A 19069-nucleotide genomic window follows, 5' to 3' on the forward strand; every position below is an offset into this window, starting at 1 on the left:
TGCAGTACTGAAGTATGCTTTACATTTCTCATCTGCATAAGGCGTTGACCAATTTGGTTAACCAATTTGCTCTCTGTTGGTTTTCCGAAGAAAGATTTGGATATTCTACCACAGCCTTGGTTGTTTTTAACTTCTCCAACTAGGCTCTGTTCAGAGGCCCTAGCACCGGATTATCCATAGGCGTACATAATATAAAGTGGGAGCATATTTTAAATTGGGTCTGCAAGTAGTATTAATTAAAAATAGCCTTAACTGCCACTGTCATAAATATAAAGGGAAGGGTAACCACCTTTCTGTATACAGAACTATAAAATCGCTCCTAGCCAGAGGCAAAACCCTTTCACCTGTAAAGGGTTAAGAAGCTAAGATAACCTCGCTGGCATGTGACCAAAATGACCAATGAGGAGACAAGATACTTTAAAATCTGGGGTGGGGGAGGGGAGAGGGACAAAGGGTCTGTCTGTCTGTGTGATGCTTTTGCCGGGACCAGATCAGGAATGCTCTTCAGAACTTCTGTTACGTTAGTAAGTAATCTAGCTAGAAATGTGTTAGATTTTCTTTTGTTTAATGGCTGGTAAAATAGCTGTGCTGAATGGAATGTATATTCCTGTTTTTGTGTCTTTTTGTAACTTAAGGTTTTGCCTGGAGGGATTATCTATGTTTTGAATCTGGTCACCCTGTAAGGTACTTACCATCCTGATTTTACAGAGGTGATTCTTTTATTTTTTCTTTAATTAAAATTCTTCTTTTAAGATCCTGATTGCTTTTTCATTGTTCTTAAGATCCAAGGTTTGGGTCTGTGTTCACCTATGCAAATTGGTGAGGCTTTTTATCAAGCCTTCCCCAGGAAAGGGGGTGTAGGGCTTGGGGGATATTTGGGGGGGGGAAGATGTTTCCAAGTGGGCTCTTTCCCTGTTCTTTGTTTAACATGCTTGGTGGTGGCAGCATCGGGTTCAAGGGCAAGGTAAAGTTTGTACCTTGAGGAAGTTTTTGACCTAAGCTGGTAAGAATAAGCTTAGGGGGTCTTTCATGCAGGTCCCCACATCTGTACCCTCGAGTTCAGAGTGGGGAAGGAACCTTGACAGCCACTGTCTTTACTTTTTCTCCTAAAGTGCCTTCCAATCTTAGGGTTTGGAAAACTCTTTGACATATGCAGAGTCTTTAAGTAGGTATACAAGTTTTGCTATTTCAGGGTGATGCGTATTGTTTACTTGTCCATCCTTATTTCCTGATTAGGTCCTGATATTGGCATTCTCAGGAACAATAGGAAAATGTCACTATTTCACTGTCATGCTCTGGTCTGATCTAGCATCAGTAGAGGTTCCTGATTTGATAGCATTTTCTCCTGGGTGATTCCTATCTCAATACAATGTTAAGGCTGACCCACAGCTGCTAGTTTTTGCAAGAAGTTCATCTGGTCTTAAAGGCTATGAGTCTGCTCAGGTTTTAACTCATCAAATATTCCAAGGTCTTCACTGTGAGATAACTGTTAGTCCTGCAGCCTCCATCTGGGGAATTATGTGAGAGCGGCTCCCGCAGCAACTGGAAAAGTCAAAGCCAGCTTCCAAATACTGAGCTGAAGTTGCTGCCTCCTGTATTGCTTCCCTCTAGCTATCTAGAGGCACAGCAGCTGCCCATTCCTCCTTGATCCCTTCCCCTGCTAGTCATTGCTCATTTGGAACTGGCAGTAAGATTTGCAGGATAGAACCCCTAGGGAATGTGGGTGGTGCAGATAAGCTGCCCACAGACTGTATAACTGAGAGTTCTGCGTGGGGTCTGGGCAGACATTGTGTGGTAAAGGATGGGCATTCAGATGGGTGAAAGGAAAGATGCATGGAAAATGGAAAAGGCCCTTCTAAGATGGAGGAAAGTTGACAATTTTAATTGTGGGGGCCCATTCACATAAAGTTAAACCCTTCTGTGAGGAAACACCAAATGCAGTGCCCATTTCTCCACTGGCCAGCTCCCACACTCTGGTCATCATCCCCAGAGAAACAGTATCATTTCACAAGCCTCACTTTATGAAATTTGGTATCTTGAGCTTTTTGAACATGACTGATGAAGCTCAGAGACTTTCAGAGGACACATAATATTTCAAGGAGTTTATGTAGGTAGATGGTTTCTAGGAGCAGTAATGGAGTCATCTTTATGCTCTGTTTTCAAATGGTCCCACTGGTTTATCAGCACTGCCCATGTTCCTCTCTGGTCTGTATGTGTACAATATTTTCACAGATGCAGCGTCAGTGCATAGTGCAGCTCAAAACAGAGATTCAGCACACAATGGAGAAGGGCCTGCTAAAGATGATGGACAATAGAGGGAAGGTAACCTCAGAAGGAAGGGGACAAAAGGGTGAAGGGGACTGCTGGAGGGCCAGGCACCCTCCTGAAAAGGAGATGGACTCAGCTGATCTGGGAAGTAGAAAAGAAGAGCTGATGAAGATGGACGCCTCTTGATAGTGAGGAACAAATTGAACAGTGGGGAAGGTATATGACACTTTTCTAATCGCTGGAGAGAGAGAGGCTGCAGGACTGTGAAGTTGCTTGCCAGGATAGATGGAGCAGCATCACCAGTGTGAAGCTGTTTGTCTGCATCATGGCACTAACAGAGGGCCTCTGTACATTGCTGCTCCTGTCACCACCAGCAAGGAGCCTGATATTCATGCAACCATTCCCTCCTGCCCCTCCCTCAGATGTTACTGAAAGAGTCCTCCAAGCATCCCCATCAGTGCTTCTCATGCTCCCATTATTTATCCACTTTGGTAACATCCTACAGCTCCTGAGCACACGCTTCTCCTGATTCACTCAAAGAAGCATCTCAAGGCCATTGAATTCCTCTCAGCCTATTAATTAATACTGACAAAGGTGCAGTTTTCACAGCTCATTGTAATACTCTCCTTATTCACAGCTTCAGTATAATTAACATTTTCTATCTGTAAGTGGGGGATTGGTCCGGCTGTTGTGGGGAACTTCCTGACTTCTATATTACCCTGGTGGAATCGGATAGCAAAAGGATCTGAGTCCTTGCTCCAACTCCCTTTACCCAGATGCCTGCCTGACTTCAAAGACTCCTCTTCCACTTTCCCATCCAGCAGAGTCATTGTAACCCTGATAAGGCTGGGCCCAGGATTCCTCTTAACTGCTCGTCTCGGCTGGGTTGCTCAGGACAGAGGCTAGGTTGTCCCCACTCTGGGATACACTTTCCTTACTGGTCATTTCCCTGACCCAGTGATCTCTACATTGAGTTTAAACCAAACTAAATTTATTAAACAGCAACTGTAATGACATAAGGGAAAAATGGAAGAGGTTAAAAGATCCAGGAACCCTGCCTTAAGGACCCAGGGACACCATACACAATAGTTTCTGGAACTTAAGAAACCATCACAGTCTATTCCTTACACCTCCCTGGCTTCCCTCCCAGGCCCTGGCTGTGCTGCATGGGTACTCACTGTACTCAGTTCCAGTATTACTTGCAGCATGGCAGGTTTCTGCTATGCCGGCTCCAGCCCCACGGCTCCCCACCGTAGCTCAGCCCTGGCTCACCATCAGCTTGGGTGGTATCCGCTGCTCTCTCTCTCCCTTACGCAGCCTTGGCAGCCCCAGCTCACATTGAGGATAGTCCCTGGGCTCTTGGCTCCCTCATTGGACTGCCTGCCATCTGTCTGACTTGGAGTGCTGGCCTCTCTCCACTGGTCCTGAAGACTGTCAGTCTCAGGAACCTCACTCCTATTTGGCCCTTCCTCTTTCTCCTGGTATTGGGAGGGGGGCAACCAAAAAATCCATTAAGTTCCATTAAACGGCCAACAGCCCCCTTACACATCATTCAGCCCTGTTATATGTTGGACTTTACCTAAACGGACCCTGGACTTCAGAAAAAGGAGACTTTGACTCCCTCAGGAAACTGATGGGCAGGATCCCCTGGGAGAATAACATGAGGGGGAAAGGGGTCCAGGAGAGCTGGCTGTATTTTAAAGAATTCTTACTGAGGTTATAGGAACAAACCATCCCGATGTGTAGAAAGAATAGTAAATATGGCAGGCAACCAGCTTGGCTTAACAGTGAAATCCTTGCTGATCTTAAACACAAAAAAGAAGCTTACAAGAAGTGGAAGATTGGACAAATGACCAGGGAAGAGTATAAAAATATTGCTCAGGCATGCAGGAGTGAATTCAGGAAGGCCAAATCACACTTGGAGTTGCAGCTAGCAAGAGATGTTAAGAGTAACATGAAGGGTTTCTTCAGATATGTTAGCAACAAGAAGAAAGTCAAGGAAAGTGTGGGCCTCTTACTGAATGAGGGAGGCAACCTAGTGACAAAGGATGTGGAAAAAGCTAATGTACTCAATGCTTTTTTGCCTCTGTCTTCACGAACAAGGTCAGCTCTCGGACTACTGCACTGGGCAGCACAGCATGGGGAGGAGGTTACCAGCCCTCTGTGGAGAAAGAAGTAGTTCAGGACTATTTAGAAAAGCTGGATGAGCACAAGTTCATGGGGTTGGATGCGCTGCATCCGAGAGTGCTAAAGGAGTTGGCGGATGTGATTGCAGAGCCATTGGCCATTATTTTTGAAAACTCATTGCGATGGGGAAAGGTCCCAGACAACTGGAAAAAGGCTAATGTAGGGTCCATCTTAAAAAAGGGAAGGAGGAGAATCGGGGGAACTACAGGCCAGTCAGCCATACCTCAGTCCCTGGAAAAATCACGGAGCAGGTCCTCAAGGAACCAATTCTGAAACACTTAGAGGAGAGGAAAGTGATCAGGAACAGTCAGCATGGATTCACCAAGGGCAAGTCATGCCTGACTAATCTAATTGCCTTCTATGATGAGAGAACTGGCTCTGTGGATGAGGGGAAAGCAGTGGACGTGTTGTTCCTTGACTTTAGCAAAGCTTTTGACATGGTCTCCCACAGTATTTGTGCCAGCAAGTTAAAGAACTATGGGCTGGATGAAAGGACGATAAGGTAGATAGAAAGCTGGCTAGATTGTTGGGCTCAACGGATAGTGATAAATGGCTCCATGTTTAGTTGGCAGCCGGTATCAAGTGAAGTGCCCCAAGGGTCAGTCCTGGGGCCGGTTTTGCTTCAATATCTTCCTTAATGATCTGGAGGATGGCGTGGATTGCACTCTCAGCAAGTTTGCAGATGACACTAAACTGGGAGGAGAGGTAGATATGCTGGAGGGTATGGAGAGGATACAGAGGGACCTAGACAAATTGGAGGATTGGGCCAAAAGAAATCTGATGAGGTTCAATAAGGATAAGTGCAGAGTCCTGCACTTAGGACGGAAGAATCCCATGCACCGCTACCGACTAGGGACCGAATGGCTCGGCAGCTGTTCTGCAGAAAAGGACCTAGGGGTTACAGTGAATGAGAAGCTGGATATGAGTCAACAGTGTGCCCTTGTTGCCAAGAAGACCAATGGCATTTTGGGCTGAATAAGCAGGGGCATTGCCAGCAGATCGAGGGACGTGATTGTTCCCCTCTATTCAACACTGATAAGGCTTCATCTGGAGTACTGTGTCCAGTTTTGGGCCCCACACTACAAGAAGGATGTGAAAAAATTGGAAAATGTCCAGCGGAGGGCAACAGAAATGATTTGGGGACTGGAACACATGAGTTATGAGGAGAGGCTGAGGGAACTGGGATTGTTTAGTCTGTGGAAGAGAAGAAGAGGGGGGATTTGATAGCTGCTTTCAACTACCTGAAAGGGAGTTCCAAAGACGATGGATCTAGACTGTTCTCAGTGGTAGCAGATGACAGAACATAGAGCAATGGTCACAAGTTGCAGTGGGGGAGGTTTAGGTTGGATATTAGGAAAAACTTTTTCACTAGGAGGTTGGTGAAGCACTGGAATGCATTACCTAGGGAGGTGGTGAAATCTCCTTCCTTAGAAGTTTTTAAGGTCCGGCTTGACAAAGCCCTGGCTGGGATGATTTAGTTGGGGATTGGTCCTACTTTGAGCAGGGCATTGGACTAGATGACCTCCTGAGGTCCTTTCCAACCCTGATATTTTATGATTCTATGATTCTAAACATTAGACATATAGGGCTGTATCTCCCTGAAAGTACCAGCAGTCCTCCAGGCTGCACAGACAGCCTATGCAGGAGCCCAGCCTATCCAGGAGAGCAGCCAACCACCACTGCAAGGTCAAAGAGGGAAAGCAAAAGCTCCACAGCAGGGATTTGCACAACATCCTGGAGAGAGAGGACAGCTCACATTTTAATGCCCCTTATACATCACAATGCTCTTCTCAGGGTCCTGTCCTCTGCTTCTGTCTGGGGCAGTAGAGACTAAGGCCAAAGGTCATTTAGAGAGAGATATAACTCTCCTGTACAGTGAGGAGGATGTTGGCTCTCTAATTTCATAGTAATCAGGATTGGAGGGTATATGTGAAAGGGAAAGCTTTGCCTCGCCTTGGCATTCTAGTGCAGCTGTGTCTGCTGACATTGAGACTTCCTTAGTTGGTTTGAGATCTCTCTCATTGAAGAAAAGGAGTACTTGTGGCACCTTAGAGACTAACCAATTTATTTGAGCATAAGCTTTCGTGAGCTACAGCTCACTTTGCTCAAATAAATTGGTTAGTCTTTAAGGTGCCACAAGTACTCCTTTTCTTTTTGCGAATACAGACTAACACGGCTGTTACTCTGAAACCTCTCATTGAAGGATTATGATAGGGAACCCCATGAAACAGAGTGTCCCCTCTTCCTAACCTGGTTACTAATATTTGAAGAGAGAGGGTGTGGATAGAAATCATGGCTGCATAGCCCTTCTGCATATCCTCGATGGATTCTGTTGTTTCTGTAAGACAGAGATAAGTTCTTTGGCCTTTGAGGCCTTTTCAAATTACACAGATAACAATAGAGAAGAACCCACCCCCCATAGTATTCCCTGAGGCTGGTATACAACAGAACCTTCATGTGGCCATCAAGTGTATAATATATCTGTACTGTATTGCCTATTTCATATGAGATAGCATGGACAATGGAGGATAGGTCCATCAATGACTATTAGCCAGGATGGGAAATGATGGTGTCGCTAGCCTCTGTTTGTCAGAAGCTAGAAATGGGAGACAGGGGATGGATCACTTGATGTTCATTTCCTCTGGTGCACCTAGCATTGACCACTGTTGGAAGACAGGATACCTTTGGCCTTACCCAGTATGGCTGTTCTTATGTTCTTATGATTTATATTCTATATGAAATGGTCAGTTCAACAGGAAATAATAATAAATAATATTATGTAAGAATGAGGGGATGCGGAGATCATGCTCAGCATGTCTCTTGATGTTAGTCTCAACTGGCAGCTGGGCTGGAGGAGTTAGTATTGGTGTCATGCTTTTGCAAGTAGTATCCATTAATAACATGATGTAGGCCCTTCAGCTGTGTAGCTGTGGAAACTACATGGAGTTTCTGCAGGCCACGAGCCATGAAGGCTCTTTTAATCTAAGGAAAGCCCTTTTGGATGTAACGGTGATTGTTTTTTTTAATGTAAGATTCCCCTGCTGAAACACTCAAATTGCAGCTATATTTAGAAAAGGGGTTATATAAAAATTCATCATCTCACTCAAAAGTTCTATTCCCTCTGTGTATTCACCATCATATTTGATTCTTTAAATATTAGTGAGGTCTATAGTGGATTGTGGGGAGCCTTCTGCCCTTTGCTCTTCCTCAAGTGAATCAGAATTGAATCAAACTCACTCTCCCTTAGTTGTATTGCTTTGTGTTCCTCATAGCACTACTCAGCCATCACAGCCAAGAGACAGCGAGTTGGATTCTATTTTGGCTGACTTGGGGAAAAGCAAAGGGCAGAATATGCCTGGAAGACCATTGTAGACCTCACTATGCAGATGTATGCACTTAGAATCATAGAATCATAGAATATCAGGGTTGGAAGGGACTTCAGGAGGTCATCTAGTCCAACCCCCTGCTCAAAAGCAGGACCAATCCCCAATTAAATCATCCCAGCCAGGGCTTTGTCAAGCCTGACCTTAAAAACTTCTAAGGAAGGAGATTCCACCACCTCCTTAGGCAACACATTCCAGTGTTTCACCACCCTCCTAGTGAAAAAGTTTTTCCTAATATCCAACCTAAACCTCCCCCACTGCAACTTGAGACCATTACTCCTTGTCCTGTCATCTTCTACCACTGAGAATAGTCTAGAACCATCCTCTCTGGAACCACCTCTCAGGTCGTTGAAAGCAGCTATCAAATCCCCCCTCATTCTTCTCTTCTGCAGACTAAACAATCCCAGTTCCCTCAACCTCTCCTCATAAGTCATGTGTTCTAGACCCCTAATCATTTTTGTTGCCCTTCGCTGGACTCTTTCCAATTTATCCACATCCTTCTTGTAGTGTGGGGCCCAAAACTGGACACAGTACTCCAGATGGGGCCTCACCAATGTCGAATAGAGGGGAACGATCACATCCCTCAATCTGCTGGCAATGCCCCTACTTATACAGCCCACAATGCCATTGGCCTTCTTGGTGACAAGGGCACACTGCTGACTCATATCCAGCTTCTCGTCCACTGTCACCCCTAGGTCCTTTTCCGCAGAACTGCTGCCTAGCCATTCAGTCCCTAGTCTGTAGCTGTGCATTGGGTTCTTCCGTCCTAAGTGCAGGACCCTGCATTTATCCTTATTGAACCTCATCAGATTTCTTTTGGCCCAATCCTCCAATTTGTCTAGGTCCCTCTGTATCCTATCCCTGCCCTCCAGCGTATCTACCACTCCTCCCAGTTTAGTATCATCCGCAAATTTGCTGAGAGTGCAATCCACACGGTCCTCCAGATCATTAAGGAAGATATTGAACAAAACTGGCCCCAGGACCGACCCCTGGGGCACTCCACTTGACACCGGCTGCCAACTAGACATGGAGCCATTGATCACTACCCGTTGAGCCCGACAATCTAGCCAACTTTCTACCCACCTTATAGTGCATTCATCTAGCCCATACTTCTTTAACTTGCTGACAAGAATACTGTGGGAGACCATGTCAAAAGCTTTGCTAAAGTCAAGAAACAATACATCTACTGCTTTCCCTTCATCCACAGAACCAGTAATCTCATCATAGAAGGCAATTAGATTAGTCAGGCATGACCTTCCCTTGGTGAATCCATGCTGACTGTTCCTGATCACTTTCCTCTCATGTAAGTGCTTCAGGATTGGATGCTATGGGCTAGGTTCCACCTCTTAGAATATGTCTACACTACAAGTGCTAGAGCAGCACAGCTGCCGCATTGCAGTTATGCTGCTGTACCACTGTAGTTTACACATTCTACAATCAGGGAAGGGGTTTTTCGTTGCTGTTGGTAATCCACCCCATCCTGAGGCAGTAGCTAGGTAAACATAAGAATTCATCTGTTGACCTAGTGGTGACTATACCAGAGCTTAGGTTAGTGTAGCTGTGTCTCTCAGGGGTGTGAACTTCTTACACCCTGAGTGACATAACTAGATTGACCTAAGTGTAGACCAGGTCAAAGACACAACTCATAGTAAGGGGTGGGGAGTAGCTGTCATCCCAGTAGCAGCCTAGGGAAAGAATCGTGATTCCTCCCTTGTTCCGTGGGTAGTATTTTGCTGCTGGCTTATAACAGCAGCAAATTACTATTCTCCACCATCCTACTATGGTTCAGTGCTTCTGGCCATTCTCTTACTTAATCTGTCCACTTGCTCCATAGGAGGAACAAGCAGGAGTGCAGCACCCAGTAACCCCTCCATGCCCATATACAACAAGGTCTAGCTAAACTGGTAGAGGTGCAAGAAGTTGGTTCTCTTTCTCCCTTTCAGGGTATATCTACGCTAGAAACACTATGGCACAGCTGCTCCTCAGCAGCTGTACTGCTGTCAAGCTCTAGACACTCACTACAGAAACAGAAAGGGTTCTTCTGTCACTCTAGTAAATCCACCTTTCCAAGAGGCAGTAGCTATGTAGAGAGAAGAATTCTTTCATTGACCTATCGGTGTATACAGTGGGGCTTAAGTCAGCTTAATTACTTCACACAGGGAATGAATTTTTTCACAGCCCTGAGTGATGTAGGTAAACTGACCTAACTTTGTAGTTCAGACCAAGTACTAGACTACGTGCCTGTGCAGAGGAGTAAGCCATAATCCATTCCTTGGGGTACTGTGTAAAACCCTAATACACTGAGATACATAGATCATCAACAGAAGTGTCAACTCCATACTAGGTGACAGGTTTCAGAGTGGTAGCTGTATTAGTCTGTATCAGCAAAAACAATGAGGAGTCCTTGTGGCACCTTAGAGACTAACAGATTTAGTTGGGCGTAAGCTTTCATGGGCTAGAACCCACTTCATCAGATGCATCAGATGAAGTAGGTTCTAGCCCACGAAAGCTTATGCCCAAATAAATATGTTAGTCTCTAAAGTGTCACAAGGACTCCTCGTTGTTTTAACTCCACACTAGTTGCACATCCAAATTCTGCCATCAGAGGACCAGTACAATTTACTGAAGAGGTGTAATCAAGGACATAGGTGTAACTGAGGGCAAAATATGAAGGAGATGGGATTGCACAAGTGTAAGGGAAAGGATTTGCTGGCCTGCAGAAGCATCAGCAGTGGTGTTGAGACATAAGCCACAAAGAACACAGTTTAATATTCAGATTTCAGGTAGATGTTACAGAGCTGGCAATTAGAAAACCAGCTTTTCATTGCTAAATGGATTAAATCTGAATTGGAGACACTGAGAGATAATAAACCTGATGCCTTTTTTAGAGTCACTTTTCACAGTAGAATTGTACTTAAATAGAACATATTGCCGCTTTATAAACCACCACGTGGGAGAAATAATTGTATATCTTAGTAGTTTTGTATATTAGGAAGTCCTTGAATATACAAATACGGATTATTTATCCTTAATTATTATGATAGCAAGAGAAGGGTTTTTGTTTGTTTGTTTTATTGCTTTCAATATCCAGTGACCTACAAAGCTTGGATAAATGCTACTGTTCATTCACTAGAAGGCTTATAAACATCTGTGTTTGCTTCTGCAGGAGTGATAGCTGCCTGGAGATAACAAATCTGATGATTATTTCAGACATAGAGGACAAACAATACTCAAGATGATGCCTCTAAAGTGCCTGGCACACATTTACAAAAGATGTAGACGTTACCACTCTGTATCATATTCACTGTATAACCAGAACAGACTCCAGAATGTAAATTCCACTGGAATAATACAGTGAATGGGGAGCAATTGAGAAAAAATGGGGGAGTAATTTCCTTTGTGAATCAGATTAGGTCCACTGTATTGCGATGTGAGGCATAAAGCTTTGTTAAATGGCATGTGACTATTTTATAGTTTCCCCCTCCCTCTTTCTCATGTGTATATTTAGAAATATTTACCTCTGTGGTTAACAGAGAAATCATCCAGCAGTGCACAATCTTATTCATTTATCTAGTCAATTCATTAAAAAGTAAGATAATTATAGGGGCATAAATTTGTCTTGCATCATTACCATTAAAATTTAGGGAAGGTATAGGGTGGTGTCCAGGGAGTGGAAAATACACTCGTGAAATATTGTATCAATTCACTGAAGATTAATAATAATAAAATCAGTTTACTCTCCATGTTTTAATTAATGCAGCATAATGTTAGGTTTTACTGCACAAGTTATTTTGAAATACTTGTACATGAAATATATTTTCGTACGTTTAGTCCTTCACCTGATATTCACTGATCTCTAACATCTGCATGTTCTGATACCACAAAGAAAAAAATTACTGTTATTTCCTCAGGTGAGTCACTTTCAGGATGTTTCGAGGATGTCTAATAGATAAAGACATTACTTCATTATATGAATATGAATCTCTGAGACTTATCTCCTACTTCAAGTGACAACGAAAACTGTTCAAGTGTTTCTTATACTAAAAAGATTTCAAATCAAATATTTTAAACAGAGTAAGATTAATACCAAACTGTACATAGAGCTACTACATAAGTATAGTATAATATTGATGAATAACAACAGTAACATACATAAAAGGAAGAAATTACATTTAATTACATTTACCGTGCTGTGTATTGTCTTAAAGACAGTGCCACTTTATCAAATCTTATCACAACTTATTCCCAATGTTACAAGATGACATTAATATATTCAAAAACTCACATTGGAACTATCTGCTTTTTTCGCTGATGACAAATCGCATACGACATGTGGGAGAATACCTTGAGAAAGGTTTTCATGCTAAAATTCTCTGGAATTTAGCAACTTATTTAAAAAATAAGTTGCCAATTGTTTACAAAACAACAACATAGATTGAGTCCATTTGTGCAATGCCAAATCATTGTCTATAGTCTGCATGAATATTTAGCAGAGGTGACATACATGTGCAGTCAGTCTAATAATATAGTGCCTGTTTCTGCTGCCCTAACTCAGTCTGGACTGAATTCTCTGCTCATTGAAATTGGTGCTGTTCCATTGACATTAATGCTATAGTGCCAATTTATATCAGTAGGAATCTGGCTCACTGAGTAGTATTTTAGTCCACTGGAAGTCCTATCAAATGTAATGTACGAGTAAGAAGTTGGTAAGAATGGATCAACAGTAAAAACCATATGTTTAATGCCCATTATTTATATACCAAGGGTCAAACCATGATCTTTGCAGAAGAAACTCGGAGGGTGGAGTTTCCTGCAATCATCTTGTCGGACATTCAGGTGTTCCCTGTGTGGCAGGTAGTGCCTAGGGCTTTCCTAACCAATGGATGTTCTAAGATACATGGATAAATCTCCTCTAAGGATGGATGTAGTGGAATCTCCATCCTTAGAGGTTTTTAAGGCTTGGCTTGATAAAGCCTTGGCTGGGATGATTTAGTTGGTGCTGGTCCTGCTTTGAGCAGGGGGTTGGACGGACTAGATGACCTCCTGAGGTCTCTTCCAACCCCAATCTTCTATGATTTCGTAATTCTATGTGTATTCACCAATGCATTCATCATGACAGCAAGGCTGGCTCAGGAACTCTGTATGTCCTTCACGTATTCTGAGGATAGTGGCTTTCCTTTTGCACCCCCTCAACCCTCCCACTCCCACAGCATAGAACCAAGTAGATCATACATAGGGATTCCCCTTTGCTCAAAGGACTGGGGATAGGGATGACACCACATTGTCTCAACACTCTTTTTACAAAAACTGGGCCATTTTTGTGGGTCTTCCACTGTTGTAATCCCCTCTGAAGAAAACGAAGGGGAAGGAATGATCTCACCCCATATAAACTGCAGACCTAAGGCATATTGTAAGCAGTCGTGTTATACAAGGAACAGCTCTTTTAAAACCAGTCAGTCACTAATATTCCTGGTGGACTACAGCATTTCTTAGGAGTGGCTTCCTCAATTATTAATGTATCTGCTGCTAATTTTATCATGCAGAGTGGGAATTTGTCCCATCACTAAATATAAGGCAAGTTTAGTAGAAATATAGAAGTTGTCAGCACATGAGAGTCAACACGTTATTGCTATACTGCAACCATTTATAACAAAACTAAAATGAGCACTCACTTGTTTGGCATTAATTTAATGTCCCACTTAGCTCCTATCAGATGCAAATAGCTGCTTCATCTGTTTAAGCATTTCTTTTCGTGCACATAATGAAGTACTCTGTACCTGTCAAGTAAGCAGAATTCATAACTGAAATAAGAAATGGATGAGGAAATTCAGTGTCCTTGTTAAAAAATATTAAGCCTCCAAAGGGACAGTGTCAGATTTATTCCAGCCATTGGTTTCCTTTTATGAAGTTTACCTACCTGCCACCTCCCCCCTCCCCCGCATAGAGCCTTTTGAAACATGGCATGCCAAAGACATTGCTGAAAAGGCTATTAATTCAATGTATGGCAAAGTTAACAACAGCTGTAGTTGTCAAACATACTCAAAACAAAATAAATTAGCCAGCCAACCTCTTGTATTTAAGTGGTTTTTATATTCTGTGTTTTAGAAAAACAGTTTAATTTTAAACAGCATTCTAGTTATGATCAGCCTCTCTTGAGGAAGTTTTTTATGAGAATGAATGGAGATAATGACTACCATTAGTCTTTGCCATTAGCATAAAGCATGAGGAACTCTACAAAATTTATAACAGGCTATGACATGACTGTAAAAATATGACTTTCTAACACTTGCATATGCTTTTGACTACAGCTGGTTGCTATTTGGTGACGTTAAATCTAGTAATAGTATATTTGATAACATGTTCATCATTGGGTCTAATTGTTTCCACCACAGGATGTGAAGCTTTATGTCCTCTATCAACCAAAAACAAACAGTCATCCTGCTTAATGGCTGTTCAATTAATGTTTATGGTGCTACTTTTATACCCTGAGTTATCTGACAAATAAACTCCAAGAAGCAATTTAAGACCCTCTGAAGCTTAATGGGATCCCAACCAATATTAAAAATTACTACAAATTTCTATACAATCCCACACTTGCTGATGTGAAATGGGAGACATTTATCAGTTTTAGACATCTTTTCAAGGACAGCAGGATTAATTGTGAGAGGGAAAGGAAATCAGAATTGTAGAGACAGAAGGTCCGTGTAACTTCAATTTGGTTAGCTTGAAATTGCTGATCTGACCTGGGCTAAAATGGAGAAGACCTGGTCAGATAAAGGTCAGCCTCAGTTCATCCCATTGCAGAGGATAATCCTCTAAAGCTGTTTTGCCCTCTATAATCTGGATGCTCTCCACCTATTCAGAACTCTGCCTCCTTTGTACAAGAAACTGGATTGATTAAAAAGAAAAGAACAGTTCAATAATGGGTTTCTCTCCTGCTGCTTTGGTGCATATTAATTCATCTCTCTCCCTTTTGTAAAAAGCCTGTAGAGAGCAGTGTAAAATTACCGTAAATATGTTTTCACTGGAGAGCTGCCATTGTTCTAAATTATGAAAGTAAATGATTTCTGGTTTGTGCTGTTAATTGTATAGAGCAGTAATATATTCATCCAGCGCTTCCCATTTTAATTCAGGCTCCCTGATCTCTGGCTTCTAATGATGTATTACAAGTGTTACTTCTCTGACACCTAGGTAATTAATCATTAATATTTTTCAGTCCCCCATAGTAGCTGGACACAATTAGACAAGAAAGAACAGATTTGAGGGGTGGTGAAAATTTATTTTCAGAAATCACACATATTTTCACACCATAAACTTTGCTCGACATCCACTGCTGCAAATATATTTTAATAGAACTGCTGTTATTGTGGCTCCCTTCCCAACCTCCCAGCAGTTTTAGTAGAGCAACATGAGGTTCATAAACAGGGAAAATGCAAGTTTAAAGGTTGTCAAGCCTTCTTGACAACTTCCCACCAGGAATGCAGCCGAGAAATGACAAATTTATCACCTGACTGGCTGATGTTTAAAGCTCACTGCTTTTGATTAAGCCACAATGAGCCTTCCAGTTTGGAGTTCATTTTCCGTTTCATAAACACCACTTCACCAAAAATTATGCAGTTGATCTGATTTGAATCTGATTAGTTTAACACTACAATTTTACTATTTGTAATAAATAAAGGTCACTTTCATGGTGTTACTGCACATTAAGAAACATTTTAGGCGGGTGGCAGACTTGTTTTTATTTCTCATGTATTATTGTTTGCCACATTTAAAAAACAATAGTGATATACTTTAACAATGTTGCTTGTATTTTACTTGCACAGTTGTTGTGTGTAACTATATATGTAGTCATATTCTGGATCACCTCTGCTCTGGTTTGAGGACTAAGCAGTAAGCAATAGATCCATTTAAGGGTACAATGTTGTGACCTTGACAGGTGAGTTGACCTCATTGCTTGCAAGAAAGTCAGTGGTAAGCTTAGTAGCCAAGTTCTTTAAGGGAAAGCCCCTGTACTAAATTGTATCGTGTAGACTTTGTGACTGATTCTTTCAACAACTTGCCCTGTAAAAGTTCAGCCACCACAGTGGACTGCAAGAAACACTGCATTACTATTTCAATACCATCTTACTTCGCAACAGCAAATTCAAATACTCTGGGAAGCCCGATGCACTTTTATCTTTTGACATCCTCTCAGTTTTGTGTCCTCTTATATAAAATTATAGCCTCCATTGATCTGCATTGCAGGCTTCAGTGGTAAAAAGCATTTCATGTCTTTGGGCCACAATTTTCTCTGATTGGTCAGTTTAGAGACAGTTGAGAGGAATTGCACTTAATCAGAAATAAATTTTGGGTGGTGTTAGCCTGCTTATAAAAGTGATGCACTCTCTCTATAAAGGCTAAAAATCACATAGGGCGAACATGCACATTCAGGACTCTGACCTGAATGAGAGTTGAGTGCACAGTCCAAAGGCCAAATATGATCCTTGCTACACTGACATTAATACTCTAAACCCCTTTTATAAGCAGGAGTGTCTGCCCATCCAAATCTACAGGATGTTACTGAGCTGCATACAGAACCCCACACTGAGATATATGGGTAGGGCTCTACCAAATTCACGGCTGTGAAAAACATGTCATGGACTGTGAAATCTGGTGCCCTGCCACAGGCTCCTACCCTGCACAGGGTTCCAGCTGCTAATCATGGATGGGGATGGGGAGGGATGAGACTCTGTCTTCCCCTGCAGGTGCTGCTCCTGGGTTGGATCAGACCCACCTCTGGGATCTCCCCCAGATGCAGGAAGCTCTGCGACTCCAGCTGTTTACTCCCCACAGGGGGAAGCTGCAGCTCCAGCTGTCAGCCCACCCACTCAGGCAGAAGACTACAGGGAAAACCAGACGTATGGTAACCCACTCCCCGTACCTTATGACCCTCACTTGTGCACTGCTGCTGATGGTGGCACTGGCTTTAGAGCCTGGTGCCCCATTAGAGGCCTTCCTCTCCAGCTTCCCAGCTCTGGAGGCAGCACCTCTGCCAGCAGCAGGGCAGAAGTAAGGGTGGCAATCCCACAACCTCCCCCCCCCAACAATAGCCTCACAACCTCTCATTCTGACCATTTTTTGGGTTGGGACCCCCATAGTTACAACACCATGAAATTTCAGATGTAGACAGCTGAAAACATGAAATTGACTAATTTAAAAAAAAAATCCTGGCAGTGAAATTGACCAAAATGGAGGTGAATTTGGTAGGGCCCTATACATGGGGAATTCTGTGTAAAGACTGATGTGAAGATATTGCTCTCATTGTTTTACATCTATCTATCTGTCTGCTTCCATGGCCACCATCATCTTATACGTGACAGCAGAAGCAAATACCAGTAGATTCAGAGAAATCAAGAAAGTTCAGTGTTCAGCACCTGTCTCTACTTTGAAAACTATAGATAAACAAATGAAAAGGTAGAAATTACTATCAGGTAACTTGACCGTGACTGGGACCATTACATGTGTTAGGTGCTGTACAAATAAATAGGAAGATGCAGTCACTAGCCTGAAGAATTTATCATCTACGAGCTTCATGTATACCACTCAGAAATTATACTGGAACTATAAAAGTTTTCCATGCTCACATGTGTGTTTATATAACACAATGATATTGCTGTTTGTCTCCCCTTTCCTCTGATACAATTCTGAAATATATTTCATCAGGAAGAAATTGTGTAGAGTGTATCCAAAATATGGTGTCTGAAGTTATATATATATATATATAGGCATCCAAATAAGTGACTGTTGATTTTCAAAAGTGCTCAGCAATGAGCAGCTTCTACTGACTTCAGCTGGGACCCCCAGCACTTTTGAAAATCTGACCACTTATTTAGGTGCCTTAATATGAACCTGAGAGCCTAACTTCAGGCACCTATTTTTGAAATTCCTCTCCCAGGTAATTATATTTCCCTACCTCACAGAGGTGTCGCGAGGATAAATCTATTAAAGATTGTGAGGCACTCAGATGCTATGATTGTGGGGGCCAGTTAAGTATCTAAGTATCTAAGATATATAAAGTACCTAAAATATTTCATTAACATTTTTAATTACAGATGAAATGAACTTTCTTGATTTCTCTAAATCTACTGGTATGTGGCTTCTGCTGTCACATATAAGATGATGGTGGCCATGGAAGCAGGCAGATAGATAGATTTAAAACAATCAGAACAATATCTTCACATCAGTCTTTACATAGAATTCCCCACGTATAGGGCCCCAACAAATCCTGAATGTGCATGCTCGCCCTATTCAATTTTTAACCTTTATAGAGAGAGTGCATCTTTATAAGCAGTCTGACAGCCACTGAGGAATCTTTCCATAAATCCTGGGATCTTACCACATAACAGCTCCAATGTGGTGCACTGTACAAATGACCTTACCCTTACTGCCATGTAACAAAGGCAAAAATATTTTCTCTCAAATTTATTAAGAATTTCTTAAAATGTATTTTCTGTACTGGTCTTTTTCTCCATTAAATTGTAAAAACTATTTTGTTTTCCTATTTAAAAGCTTCCACAGGTCTATCATGCTAAAAGAAATCCAAATGCTCAATACCCAACAGGAGTGGGCTAATTCCCTTAAAGCTACAATAACTTTATTGTTAGATCGTTTTAAGAAGCATAATAGATAGGACACTGGACTGGGAGTGAGCAGATCTGGATTCTATTCCCAGCTCCATCAATGACCTCTTGTATGATTTGGGACAAATAACTTTACCTTTCTTTCTCAATTTCCCATCTGTAAAATGGGAATAATAATATTTAGCTTTCTTAGAAAAGCAAGTTGGTGTATATGTTGAAAATATAATATAGTAGAGCTCCATATTATTAAGAGTTTGTTTGTAATAGTAACATAATTTGTTACAATATGGGTAAATCACTCAAAAGACTTCCAGATTTTCTGCCTCTACTGGAAGAAGGAATTTTGCAAAACTCATTCTGAGTTTTCCCAGTTTTGGAGATGTGATAAGTCTGAATAGATGTGAGGGCTTCTCCATGCTATCTGGACCTCAGGCACCTCCAAAAAACAGTTGAGGAGATTTCTGGTATAATGGCTACCTTCAAACAGTCAACATTTGCAAGTGGTTATCAAAGGTATTTCACTTATCGTAAATATAGGGAACCACTCTATTTCCTTCTCCTGGTTTATGTGGGGATAATAAGAGAAGAGCATCTTGTTTTGTGCTTTGAGTC

The 19069-nt window shown here is 42.1% G+C and overlaps 1 protein-coding gene across 1 annotated transcript in view; it reads right to left on the reverse strand.

Annotated features, from left to right (window-relative positions):
* Positions 1-19069, reverse strand: part of KHDRBS2 (KH RNA binding domain containing, signal transduction associated 2) — a 628896-nt gene that overhangs the window by 14245 nt on the left and 595582 nt on the right. The window contains exon 11 of the transcript XR_014711102.1: positions 13511-13615. The gene's annotated coding sequence lies outside the window, so the exon portion shown is untranslated. The remainder of the gene's footprint in view (positions 1-13510; positions 13616-19069) is intronic.

The sequence above is a fragment of the Lepidochelys olivacea genome, assembly GCF_965140295.1.
Source record: "Lepidochelys olivacea isolate rLepOli2 genome assembly, chromosome: 3".
NCBI lineage: Eukaryota > Metazoa > Chordata > Testudines > Cheloniidae > Lepidochelys > Lepidochelys olivacea.